Source organism: Leptonychotes weddellii, chromosome 6 (assembly GCF_054177405.1).
Source record: "Leptonychotes weddellii isolate Sample4059 chromosome 6, ASM5417740v2, whole genome shotgun sequence".
NCBI lineage: Eukaryota > Metazoa > Chordata > Mammalia > Carnivora > Phocidae > Leptonychotes > Leptonychotes weddellii.
In genome coordinates this window covers 136059996-136070887 of record NC_138374.1, presented here as the reverse complement: position 1 = coordinate 136070887, position 10892 = coordinate 136059996, and the positions used below count along the sequence as shown (strand labels likewise).

Here is a 10892-nt window from a genome sequence, read left to right as displayed (position 1 = left end):
TGCAGTAAAAAATCCACTCTCACATCTGTGCTGTCTGCCCATTTCCTTTTTCCTAATGTAACCTGTGTTTAGTTCTTGTTTATCTTTCCAGACATTTTAATGCATAAGCAAGTAAATATGAATATGTATCCCCCCTTTCTAGACAAACGGTAACATCTCACACACACTGCTATGTCCTTACTTCCTTCTCTTAAGACAAATCTCAGAAGCATTTCCCCATCAGTACACAGAGAGCTTCCTCCTTCTGTCTGTGCGTGGTGTTCCATCGTATGGATATGCCGTAACATTCTACTTCAAAATCATGCTGTATATCACGTTTCCTTGAATTTCTCACCTGTGCCAGGGTTTTTTTTTTTTTTTAAGATTTTGTTTATTTATTTGAAAGAGGGAGAGGGAGAAGCAGACTCCCCATTAAGCAGGGAGCCCGATGCGGGACTCGATCCCAGGACCCCGGGATCACGACCTGAGCCGAAGGCAGACGCTCAACCGACTGAGCCACCCAGGCGCCCCTCACTGTATATATATTTTATTTTTATTTTATTTTTTTTTAAAGATTTTTTATTTATTCATTTGAGACACAGAGACAGAGAGAGAGAGAGCATGAGCAGGGAGAGAGGCAGAGGGAGAGGGAGAAGCAGGCTCCCCGCTTGAGCCAGGAGCCCGATGTGGGGCTCGATCCCAGGACCCCGGGGTCACGACCTGAGCCGAAGGCAGATGCTTCACCGACTGAGCCCCCCAGGTGCCCCTCACCTGTGCCAATTTATCTGTATGGTTCCTGTGTCGGAGATGGGGCAGCTGAGGCTCAAGGTCATGAAGTGACATGTCCAAGGTCACCACGATCATCACAGCACGTCGGGCAGCTCAGCCACAGTGAGGGTTCCTGTCCACTGCAGCACGGAGCCTGGAGTTTCGTCCAGCAGCTGAGTGTACGTCCATGCTGCCAAGGCCAGGCCCAGTCTGGGGGCCAGCTCGGAGACACCCTGTTTGACCCTGCCTCTGGGGTCAGGATGAGCTTCGGAGCAAAATTTCAAAGGATGAGGAGGAGTTAGCTTAGGAGGTGGGCAAGACAGGGCCTTTCCATCAGGGGGATGAGGACGAACCCAAAGCCCAGGGACACAAACAGGTTGGGTCACTGGGATGTCAAGTGAGGGGTGGGACGTGGTTGCAAAAGTGTCTCTGGGCGTTTGTGTGGGGGTGCAGTGGGGAGCTTCTGGCTCTCACGTTTTCTGGAGCTTGGACTTGGTTCTGTAGGTTTCAACCCAACGTCCACAAATCTTCTGCGGAAAGGCTAACTTTTGCGTCTTCCTTTTAAGGATATTAGAACACACGGATGAGCTAATCAGGTTTTGGGTTATAACTTCCGCGTTGCCAAAAGATTTCAGTGCCTACATTTGCCTTTGTGTTGGTGATGAGCCGGCACCGAGGAAAGCTGCTTTAGTGGGCTCAGCCCTGAACGGAGAGCAGAGGAGGACTCAGGCCCTGGTGTGCGTGAACAGGGTGTTAGCTGCAGTTCTAACCCGGAGCAGGGGTGGGAGAGGCGAGTCATCACACACCTGCCAAACACCGCAGGCTCCGCGCGGGAGGGATCCACATTGCAGTGGCACTTTGTTCAGCAATCGGTTTCAGCAAATACCATCTGTTGCAATGAAACAATGTTATTATTCAAAAATTTATTGGCTTGATAATTTAGTTTCTATGTGGTAGCTTGCCATTGCTGTTATAGTTTGATGTGCAGTAAGTATATATTTACACCTAGTTTTATGTCTCTCTCTCTTTAAATGACACTATTGTACAAATAAATTACCCTCACTGGGGCACAGAGGACTTTTTTTTCCTTTCAGGGGAGCCACCGAAGGGCTTACAGTCACATGATCAGATCGGCATTTTAAGCAGAAACGTATGGAATTTGAAGGGTGGTCTCTCTGCAGGCTGGTGAGGGCCTGCGAGGTCAATGGAGGGTTGTGCAGAAGAGGATAGATTCGGGAAATGCTTAGGAGGTGAAACTGGTAGAATTGGTGACTGACGGGGTGCAGGAGGTGAGGGCCTGACCCCCGAGTTTCTCCTTGGGTCGAAGTGGATATTTTGTGGTGTCGTTAACTAAAGCAAGAAACAGAAAGGAAAGGGGAGCGAGGGGCGGCGGGGCGGGGGGGGGCTGCAGCACGGAGCCTGGAGTTTCGTCCAGCAGCTGAGCGTGCGTCCCTGCTGCCGAGGCCAGGCCCAGTCTGGGGGCCAGCTCCGAGACACGCGGTTTGACCCTGTCCTGGGGCAGGACGCCTTGGAGGCGCGCATGCGCGTGGGCGTGGCCGCGATGCTCCCGGCGGCCGCACTGAGGAGCCTGCAGCTCAGCGCGGGGGTGAGGGCCGGTTGTGCGGACGGAGGCAGGGTCGGCTTGTAGGCGGTGTTCGCGGCGACCAGAGAGGACCGACCTGAGGCGGCCTGGGAAGCAGGTGCAGGGTGAGCAGAGCTGTGGCCGGTGCCCTGGAGACCCCTGGGGGTGGGGGTGCGGAGCGGACCCCGGAACGGAGTTTGAAATGGAACATCTTGGGGGTGGGAGACCTGGAGCGGTGGGAACAAAGGTCGTCACCAGTGGTGCATGCCGGGAGAGGCTGGACAAGATAAGGACCAAAGTGTGGCCACTGGATCCAGCGATGCGGAAGTCCCGGACAAACACGGCACCGCCCCCTTCCGAGTCCCCTGAGCCGCCTTGGACTCCTCCTCAACCCCGCGCTTCTCAGGTGCCACCCCGGGCACTTAGGTGGAGTTGGCAGGAGAGGGGGCCCCTGCCCCACTTCCTCATCTGGTGGGGGTGGGGAGGGCTGCGTCGCTGGGAGACCCCCCCCCCCGCCCCCCGCCCAGGACTGGAGGAGAGACCCAGCGGGGAGGGGAGCCCTGCTGGGGAGTGGGGCGGACCACCAGGAGGAAGGGGTGGGATAGGAGAGAGGGAGGATTTAGGCAGAGCTGCTGGCCAGCCTGGGAGCCCGATGAGGTGGGGCGGCTGGGGGCTCTGTGGCAGCACCAGGTCCTGGGGGGCTGGGGGGGGGGAGAGTTTCTCCATCAGCCCCAGGCTCGGCAGCAGGACATGTGAGTGGGACAGGATCGATGGCACAGGGCCTGACGCATGGCTTCGCCGTTCCTCCTGATTCAGGACACCTGCTGCTTGGGGACCTGGAAACCTCAACTGGAGACCCATGGGCCTGGCCGATGGCGTCCCCGGCTTCATCTCTAAGTGCCTGGTGGTGGTCTGTGGTGACTGTGCTGCTTGGATCTCATCCATTCATTGGAGGAAAACCTCTGCCCAAGGCCGGGTCTCAGCCACTGAGATCTGTCCTCCAGCTTCCTGGGCTGAGCCCTCCAGGGACCAGGAGGCTGGGGCTGCCTGACTGGTCTAAGCCAGAGCTGAAGGACGGAGCAACGAAAGGGGTACAAAGAGTATCGATTAGCTATAGTATTAACATTTTGAATGGAAATACCAGCTCTCAGCCCAAATGGGGGGTGTGTCTTATAGAAATTATTTACCTTTTTAACAGTAAATGAGGTACGTGATGCCTAGCCTGGAATGCATTCTACCCCCTTTTCCTCAAAGCCTTCTGAAGAGCTCTCTTTTTTGCTTTCTGTCTCTCTTTTTTTTAAGCCGGCTCCACACCCAGCGCAGAGCCCATTGTGGGGCTTGAACTCATGACCCTGAGATTAAGACCTGAGCTGAGATCAAGCGTTGGATTCTTAACTGACTGAGCCACCCAGGTGCCCCTACTTTCTCTTTCTTTCTCTTTTTCTTTCTTTCTTTCTTTCTTTCTTTCTTTCTTTCTTTCTTTCTTTCTTTCTTTCTTCTTTCAGGTTTTATCTCTTTGTCAGAGAAAGAGAGCACAAGAAGGGGGAGCAGACTTCCCGCTGAGCAGGGAGCCCTTTTCGGGACTCGATCCAAGGACCCTGGGATCATGACCTGAGTTGAAGGCAGACGCTTAACGGACTGAGTAGCGCAGGCGTCCCTGCTTTCTCTTTCTTTACACATTTCTATTTCCTCTCTCTGTCCTTACTTGACCATATATGAATTTAAAATATCTTTTATTTCTTTTTATTTTTCTAAAGTTTTTTAAAAAAATTATTTAAGCAATCTCTGTGCCCAGCATGGGGCTCGAACTTACAATCCTGAGATCAAGAGTCGCGTGCTCCACCGACTGAGCCAGCCAGGCGCCCCCAAGATACCTTTTAAATATTATATGAGGGGCGCCTGGGTGGCTCAGATGGTTAAGCGTCTGCCTTCGGTTCAGGTCATGATCCCAGGGTCCTGGGATCGAGTCCCGCATCAGGCTCCCTACTAGGCGGGAAGCCTGCTTCTCCCTCTGCCTCTGCGTCTGTCTCTCTCTCTCTCTGACTCTCATGAATAAATAAAAAAACATTAAAAAATAAATAAATATTGTATGAGTGAGGTGGTCCTTGTTCCCGGTCATAAAGCAGGAGAGTGCAGATTAGAACTAGCAAGCAAGCATAACGAGTTCAGTGGCCCTCACTGTTTTCCGAGGACAGACTGGGGAAGAGGGGAGAGATGGAGCAGTTCTCTCTCATTAAGAGAAGCGGAGGCAGGCGGGGCAAAGCTGGACCTCTGAGACTCCGGGAGGACCGCTGGCCTCGGAGCTGGCTGCCAGTCTACACCCCGGCTCGGCCGTTGGGCAGGAACGTGGCCCTGAGCAGGTGGTTTGCCTCTCTGTGCCCAAAGTCCCCATCTGTAACGTGGGATGATAGTAATGCCTCCCCACTACCGCTGTGGTAGGCGTCAGACAAGCTGATGGATGTGAAGCACTTAACGATGTAGCTGGTTCACGGTGAGTAGTGCGTAGATGTGGCTTTTTACAATATTAGAATCCTTTCTGAGGACAGCTGGGCAATATGTATCTACAGCCATTAAAATGTGATTTGGGGGGCGCCTGGGGGGCTCAGTTGGTTAAGCATCTGCCTTCGGCTCAGGTCATGATCCCAGGGTCCCGGGAGGGGAGCCCCGCATCGGGCTCCCTGCTCAGCTCTGTGTTCTCCCAGGTGAGGCTGACGGTCACTGCCTCTGCCTGCCGCTCCGCCTGCTTGTGCTCTCTCTCTCTCAAATAAACAAAATCTTTAAAATAAATAAATAAAATGTGATTTTTGAGCCAGTTATTTCATTCTTGAGGATGTATCTCAAGGAATTAATTTAAAAAAAAAAGAAAAACAGGTTATAACTTAGGACAAAGGTTTGGAAACCACTGTATTTACAAAGCAAATAACCAGAAACAACCCAGAAGGCCAGCGAGAGGCTGATGGTCAAGTGTACGCCCCCTCGGCCTGACCGAACATTCCAACACGGTAAGAGGGCCAACATCGACTCTCCATGCTTGGCGAAGCGTTCTCGAAGTAACACTCAATGAGAAAAGTGGTCATGGAACTGTGTGTGTTTTGATAACATTGGGCACATATTGCCTGGCTGTTTGTGTTTGGGGATAAGAAATGCCTCCTTAAGATTTACTTTCAGGTATTTTAAAGTAGGTTGGTCACTAAATGAAATGTGTCTTTAAATTCGGTGTTGGATGTTATGAAGAACGTGCTGCTCCAACACCCCGTACGTACTCAGAGCCCCGCGTCCCTCCCCAGGTCCACCTGCAGCCGCGCCCACCTTCTCGGCCAGGCGCTGGCGTCCGCGGCTCGGACACCTCACAGAGAAAACATCTGAAGGGCGGTCACTTGAACCTCAGTGCCTGGTAGCACATAGTAGGCGTTTAAGAAGTTGAATTATTATTATTATGTGTGTGTGTGTGTGTGTGTGTGTGTGTATAACACATACGTGGTACTGGAATTTTCTTCTCCCCTCTTGGTCAGGGTCCTCATTTGGGCGCAAAGAAGGGAGAGGGTAGGGATTACCCTCACTGCCACCAACAATTCAGGGCAGCAAACGATTTGCTTTTGTTTTTAAATCCCAAGGCCTCCTGCACACGTGCGCCAAGGCTCTAGTGACAAACCCCTTCCCTGTAAGGAGCGTGTGCTGGGCCACCCTGAGAATCCTGGCTTCTTCGTGGGGGACACGCTGTCCTTCACCTCAGGCAGTCAGAGTGAGCACAAGCCGACGTAATCCGGCGCCCAAATGCACACAGACAGCGAAATGGTTGCTACTGCAGTCAAACTAAAAGTCATGCAGGAGGGGCGCCTGGGTGGCTCAGTCCTTAAGCATCTGCCTTCGGCTCAGGTCATGATCCCAGGGTCCTGGGATCGAGCCCCGCATCGGGCTCCCTGCTCCGCGGGAAGCCTGCTTCTCCCTCTCCCGCTCCCCCTGCTTGTGCTCACTCTCTCTCTCTCTCAAATAAATTAATAAAATCTTTAAAAAAAAAAAAGTCATGCAGGAATAACGGAAACCTTCCCTCTCGATATGTAATATGCTCTTATTTCCAAGGAATCTGGGGGCCTCTTAAGCTCTCAATCCATGTGATTGCGGTGCGGTGGGAAGAGCTCTCCCCGATGGCTGGGGAGCTTCTATTTTACCTGTGACCTTGGACAAGGCTCTTCCTCTCTGTGGGCCATGATCACCACGGTCCCTCTGGCTCCCAGTGGAGTCTAAAGTTCGTGAAGCCGACTTCCTCGAACTCTGCTCGAACCCACGAGTGTCCCTGTCTTTGGTGTGACAGCTCCAGGAGCAGGGGTGGTTGGTGCGCTGACTTTGCGAGTCTTGTCCTGGTTCCCACTGCTCCTGGAAGAAGGCTGAGTATCCGCTCTGTGTTCTCCCAGGTGAGGCCGACGGTCACAGGCAACCAGAGGGTGTGATGTCTGGGGTCGATGGCTGCACCCGATTGTCCCGGAGGAGCTGGTAACCGGCCTTCCGTGGTCCCATGAGACCTGCGGACCCTTTGGTGCCTCATCCGTGATTTGCAAAGGGGGTTTGAAATGGGATGGGTTCATCAAGTGTTTTTATCCTGAAACTCCCTTCCTAACCTGAGAAGACCCAGGGTGCCTGTCACCCCTTCCCCTCAAACCTAGCCCCCTGCCCTGGCTGTGCCCACCCGGCCGGTCTGCTGGGCGTGTGCGCATCACTGGTGGAGGCTCTGGCCACCAGAGGGCACTCTCACGACGTGGAACCCCCGTGGCTTTCTGTGCTGAGGAGCCCATCTGGGCTTGCTGAGGCCACCCTCTGCTTGAGTGAGTGTCAGCCAGGGACAATTTCCTCCCCCTAGGGACAGTTCACAGCGTCTGCTGGTGGGGGGCTGCTGCTGGCGTCTGGAGGCCCGGGATGGATGCACTCAGCATCCTGGAATGCACTGGACCGCTCCCACCACAGAATATGATGCCCCAGATGGCTGTAGTGCCAAGGCTGAGAAAGTCTGCTTTGCTGAAATGCGGAGCACACCCCCCCGGCAGGGTATGTCTCCTGGAGCTGACCTGTCCCGGTTCATCGCCCCCAAAGGGAAATTTTAAAGATTTTATTTATTTTTTTGAGAGAGAGAATGAGATAGAGAGAGAGAGCATGAGAGCGGGGAGGGTCAGAGGGAGAAGCAGACTCCCCGCTGAGCAGGGAGCCCGATGCGGGACTCGATCCCAGGACTCCAGGATCATGACCTGAGCCGAAGGCAGTCGCTTAACCAACTGAGCCACCCAGGCGCCCCCCAAAGGGAACTTTTAGATACTGACTGGCAAGCATTGCTCATTGCCTGAAACGCGGGGGTCACAGAAGGGGCGGGTAAGGCAGAGGGCACATGGGGTCCCCAGTATGGGGCCCTGTCCATGAGGTTGGCTCTCTGAACAGCACCCAGGCCCCCTGACAGTGCGAGCCAGTTCTCTGTGCTGGAGGGACAACACTAGCTCTTTGTCTCCCAGACTGGGCAGGGTGAGGGGACGCCCTGGCCTGGGGGGTCCTCCTTCCCACAGGGCTGGCGATAGGCCTGGGGCTTTGGGAGCTAGCCAGAAGCAGTTTCCACGAAGTCTTTGACACCTCCCGGGAGGGAGACATCTGGGGGAAGGAGGGAGGCGGAGATGGTGCTCCCGGCCTATATCCAGCCTGCAAACCCAGGGCCTGGGCTCCCTGCTCGTCTCAGCCTCTCTGTGGGGTGAGGGCCTCAGCCTGGCTACTCTGGGCCTCTCCTTCTCCTTCCCCACATATCTGCCACAAAGGACAGGGAGGCAGCAGAAGGCAAAGTGCGCCCCCCACCCCGCAGGAAGCACACACCTACTCCTTGGATGAGGGACCAGGACCCTCTGTGTCCCCTTAGTTCCCCACTCCGCGTCCTAGAAAGGAATGGAGACAAGTCCTGCCATGGGCAGCCTAGAGACAGAAGAGCAATCTGGTTCACTTCCCTTGGCTCCTGGAACATTCTGTCCTGTTGGCTTTGCCCTCGGTGAGCACGAGCCCCTCTCTGCCATGTCCCCCTCCCCTAGCCACCCGAGGCTTCCATCAGCTCCGCTTGTCGTTCTGAGGCCCCAGGGACAGGGAAGGGGACCATGCCAAGGCCCTCCTTCACCCCAGCCCATTCGACTCTGCTCAGGGGTCACGCAGGAATCTGAGGGTGGCTCTGGGAAGGCCCTGCTCTGCGCTCAGGTTCTCTCCACATGCTGGTCTCCCACGTGGCTGGGACAGCTCCTTGCCACGGCTTCCTTCCTTCAGCCTCTCGCTCTGGGCAGGGGCGGGGGGGGGGGCGGTGACGGCAGCCTCCTTTCTCTGCCCCGCGCCCCCTCCCACGAGAACCTTGGGTGGCGTTTAGCCCCGTACCAGGTCAGGGCAGCGGGAGCGGGGACACAGCAGGGGTGGTCAGCCGAGAGGGCAGTGTGCCAAGGGCATTTTATTCGTGGTCTGCAGGGCAGAATTACAGAACTGAGGAGGCCAGTCCCTCCCTGCCCCAGGCCCTTGATCTCGGGGGGATGACAGACAGAAGGAAGTGTTTGTGGACAGGAGCTCCCAGGGCTGATGGAGAAGTGCGTGGAGGGCCGGGCAGAGACTGGGGCTGTGGCCTGGAGGAGGGGTCTGGGCCCAACACTCTGGGCACACTGACTCCTGACCCCCCCAACCCAGATGCCCACTTTCTCCCTAATGTGGGCAACTGTGGGGTGCTCGGCCCCCTCGAAGAAAGTGGAGATTAAGAATGTCTCCTTAATCTGATTAACAATTGGGTGGGAAGGGAGGGGGCCCCCACCTCAGTCTTCCCCACCCCTGCAATGCCCCCTACCCCCTTTTGTCCATCTCCACCCCTTCAAAGCCTCCTGCAATTTAAACCCATTTCCGGGCTGGGCAAGGCGCAAAGCCAGAAAGGAAGTAAATAAGAGAAGGGATGGAGTTTGGGGGACCCCTTCCTCCGATCTTCTCCCCACCTAAGGAGGATCCAAGGGCCACACTGCCTTGAAGTTCCCCAGCTGGGGGGACACGGAGCTTTTGTCCCCAGTTTTGGGTCTGTGAATCTCTGAGGAGAAGACCTCCCTGGGATCCAGGTGTCCCTGTGCCCCAATGGGACAGGGCTTTACCTCCAGCCCCTGGGGCCTCAGGGACAAGAGCCGGAGCCTCTCACCAGCCCCCTGCCCCAGCCCAGCCAACAAGGGGAGCCCCGGAAAGGGGCGGGTCACTGGGGGGCCCCCGGGCCCTGGGAGCAGGGTGTCTGGCTTGGAGGTCCCTGGGAACTGCCGCTCTGGGGGGACATGGGGTAGGAGGGGCCCTGAGAGGCGGGTCCAGTTGGTGGGGAGGGAGGGCAGGAGGGGAGGGGTGAAGGAGGCAAGACTGGGCGGCTTGTCTTGGGGGCTCCCCAGAAGACAACAAGGGCCAAGCTGGAAGGGGACCGGGAGAGAGCCAAGGCCTGGAGAGAGAGAGAAAGAGAGGGCATCAGGAGGGATGCCCCACATCTCCACCCATTTCCCATTTCTTTTTCCTCTTGATGGAAACTTCCTCTCCCCCCTTCCTGTTTTCTTTGCTTTGAGTCTATTTCCTGGGGGCAGCCTGGGTGCGCCCCTTGTGGCCCCTGTGCCTCTCCTGGGGGCCTTGGCCCCGTTAGAGGGGGACATTTGTGCGGCTACCTCCCGCACGGCTGCGTCCCCGGCTCTGAGGGGTCAGGAGCTGCTTCGTTCTCCCCTGGACCCAGCCCCGCCTGGCGCTTATTCGGAGCTCAGTACGAGGGTGTGGAGTGACTTAGATGAAGACATTCTTTGCCGAAACTCCGTGAATCCTGTCCTCACTTCGCCTGGCCTGTAGCAAAGGACTGAGGCTCTAGCGTGGGGCCCTGGGCTTCTTCCCATTCTCCTCACCTGCACAGGCCCCTCTGCCCGCGAAGATGGAGCGGCGAGGCCAGCGCGGGGGGCCCAGCCTCGCCCTTGTCCAGCTGCCTTTGCTGGAGCCTCCTCCCCTCCCCGATCCGCCCTCACACCCCCTGCCCTCCTGCTCTGTGGGCATCCTGCAACGGGGTGCCCGGCCCTGGTCTGGGTCTCGGGGTGACCAGTAGAACCTCCCACCACTGTCTATTTCAAAAGGCCCAACTCCAATCCGTCCCGGTCCTTTCTTAGCAAGGCCACATCATTTAACCGGGAGAGCAGGGTGATCACATCGGTGGGGCTGGAGTTAATAAAAACTGGAAGAGCACATTAGTGACTTCCCACACCGACAGATCTGAAAGGAACGCTGTTTCTGAAGTCGTGGTTCTGGAGGGGAGAACAGAGGACACGGTCCTGCACAGGGAAAGGGTGCACCCTCCCCCGGGTCACGGGCTCACAGTCCTTCTCCTCTGGTCCGCCCAGGAGGCTGTGTCCCGGGGGCTCCCGAGGCCGCGGCCGTGTGACGGGCGGTGTCGGCCCTGGGAGGGCGGCCAGGTAGCATGTGGAGAAGTGGGCTCTAAGCGTGCCTCCCCCTCTCGCTCGCTCCCCTGCACCAGCCCCGCCCCTGCCGCCTCTGCTTTAACCATCCCGGCCACTCT

The 10892-nt window shown here is 56.3% G+C and overlaps 1 long non-coding RNA gene across 2 annotated transcripts; it reads left to right on the top strand.

Moving 5' to 3' along the window:
* The first annotated feature begins 2326 nt into the window (after positions 1 to 2326).
* On the top strand, positions 2327 to 5130 carry LOC145722391 (uncharacterized). Of its 2 annotated transcripts, none has more exons than XR_014146655.1 (2): positions 2327 to 2735; positions 3146 to 5130. It is a non-coding gene; the product is annotated as an uncharacterized LOC145722391 (long non-coding RNA). The 2 variants fall into 2 exon arrangements; XR_014146657.1 differs by having other exon boundaries at positions 2327 to 2755.
* The last annotated feature ends 5762 nt before the right edge of the window (positions 5131 to 10892 follow it).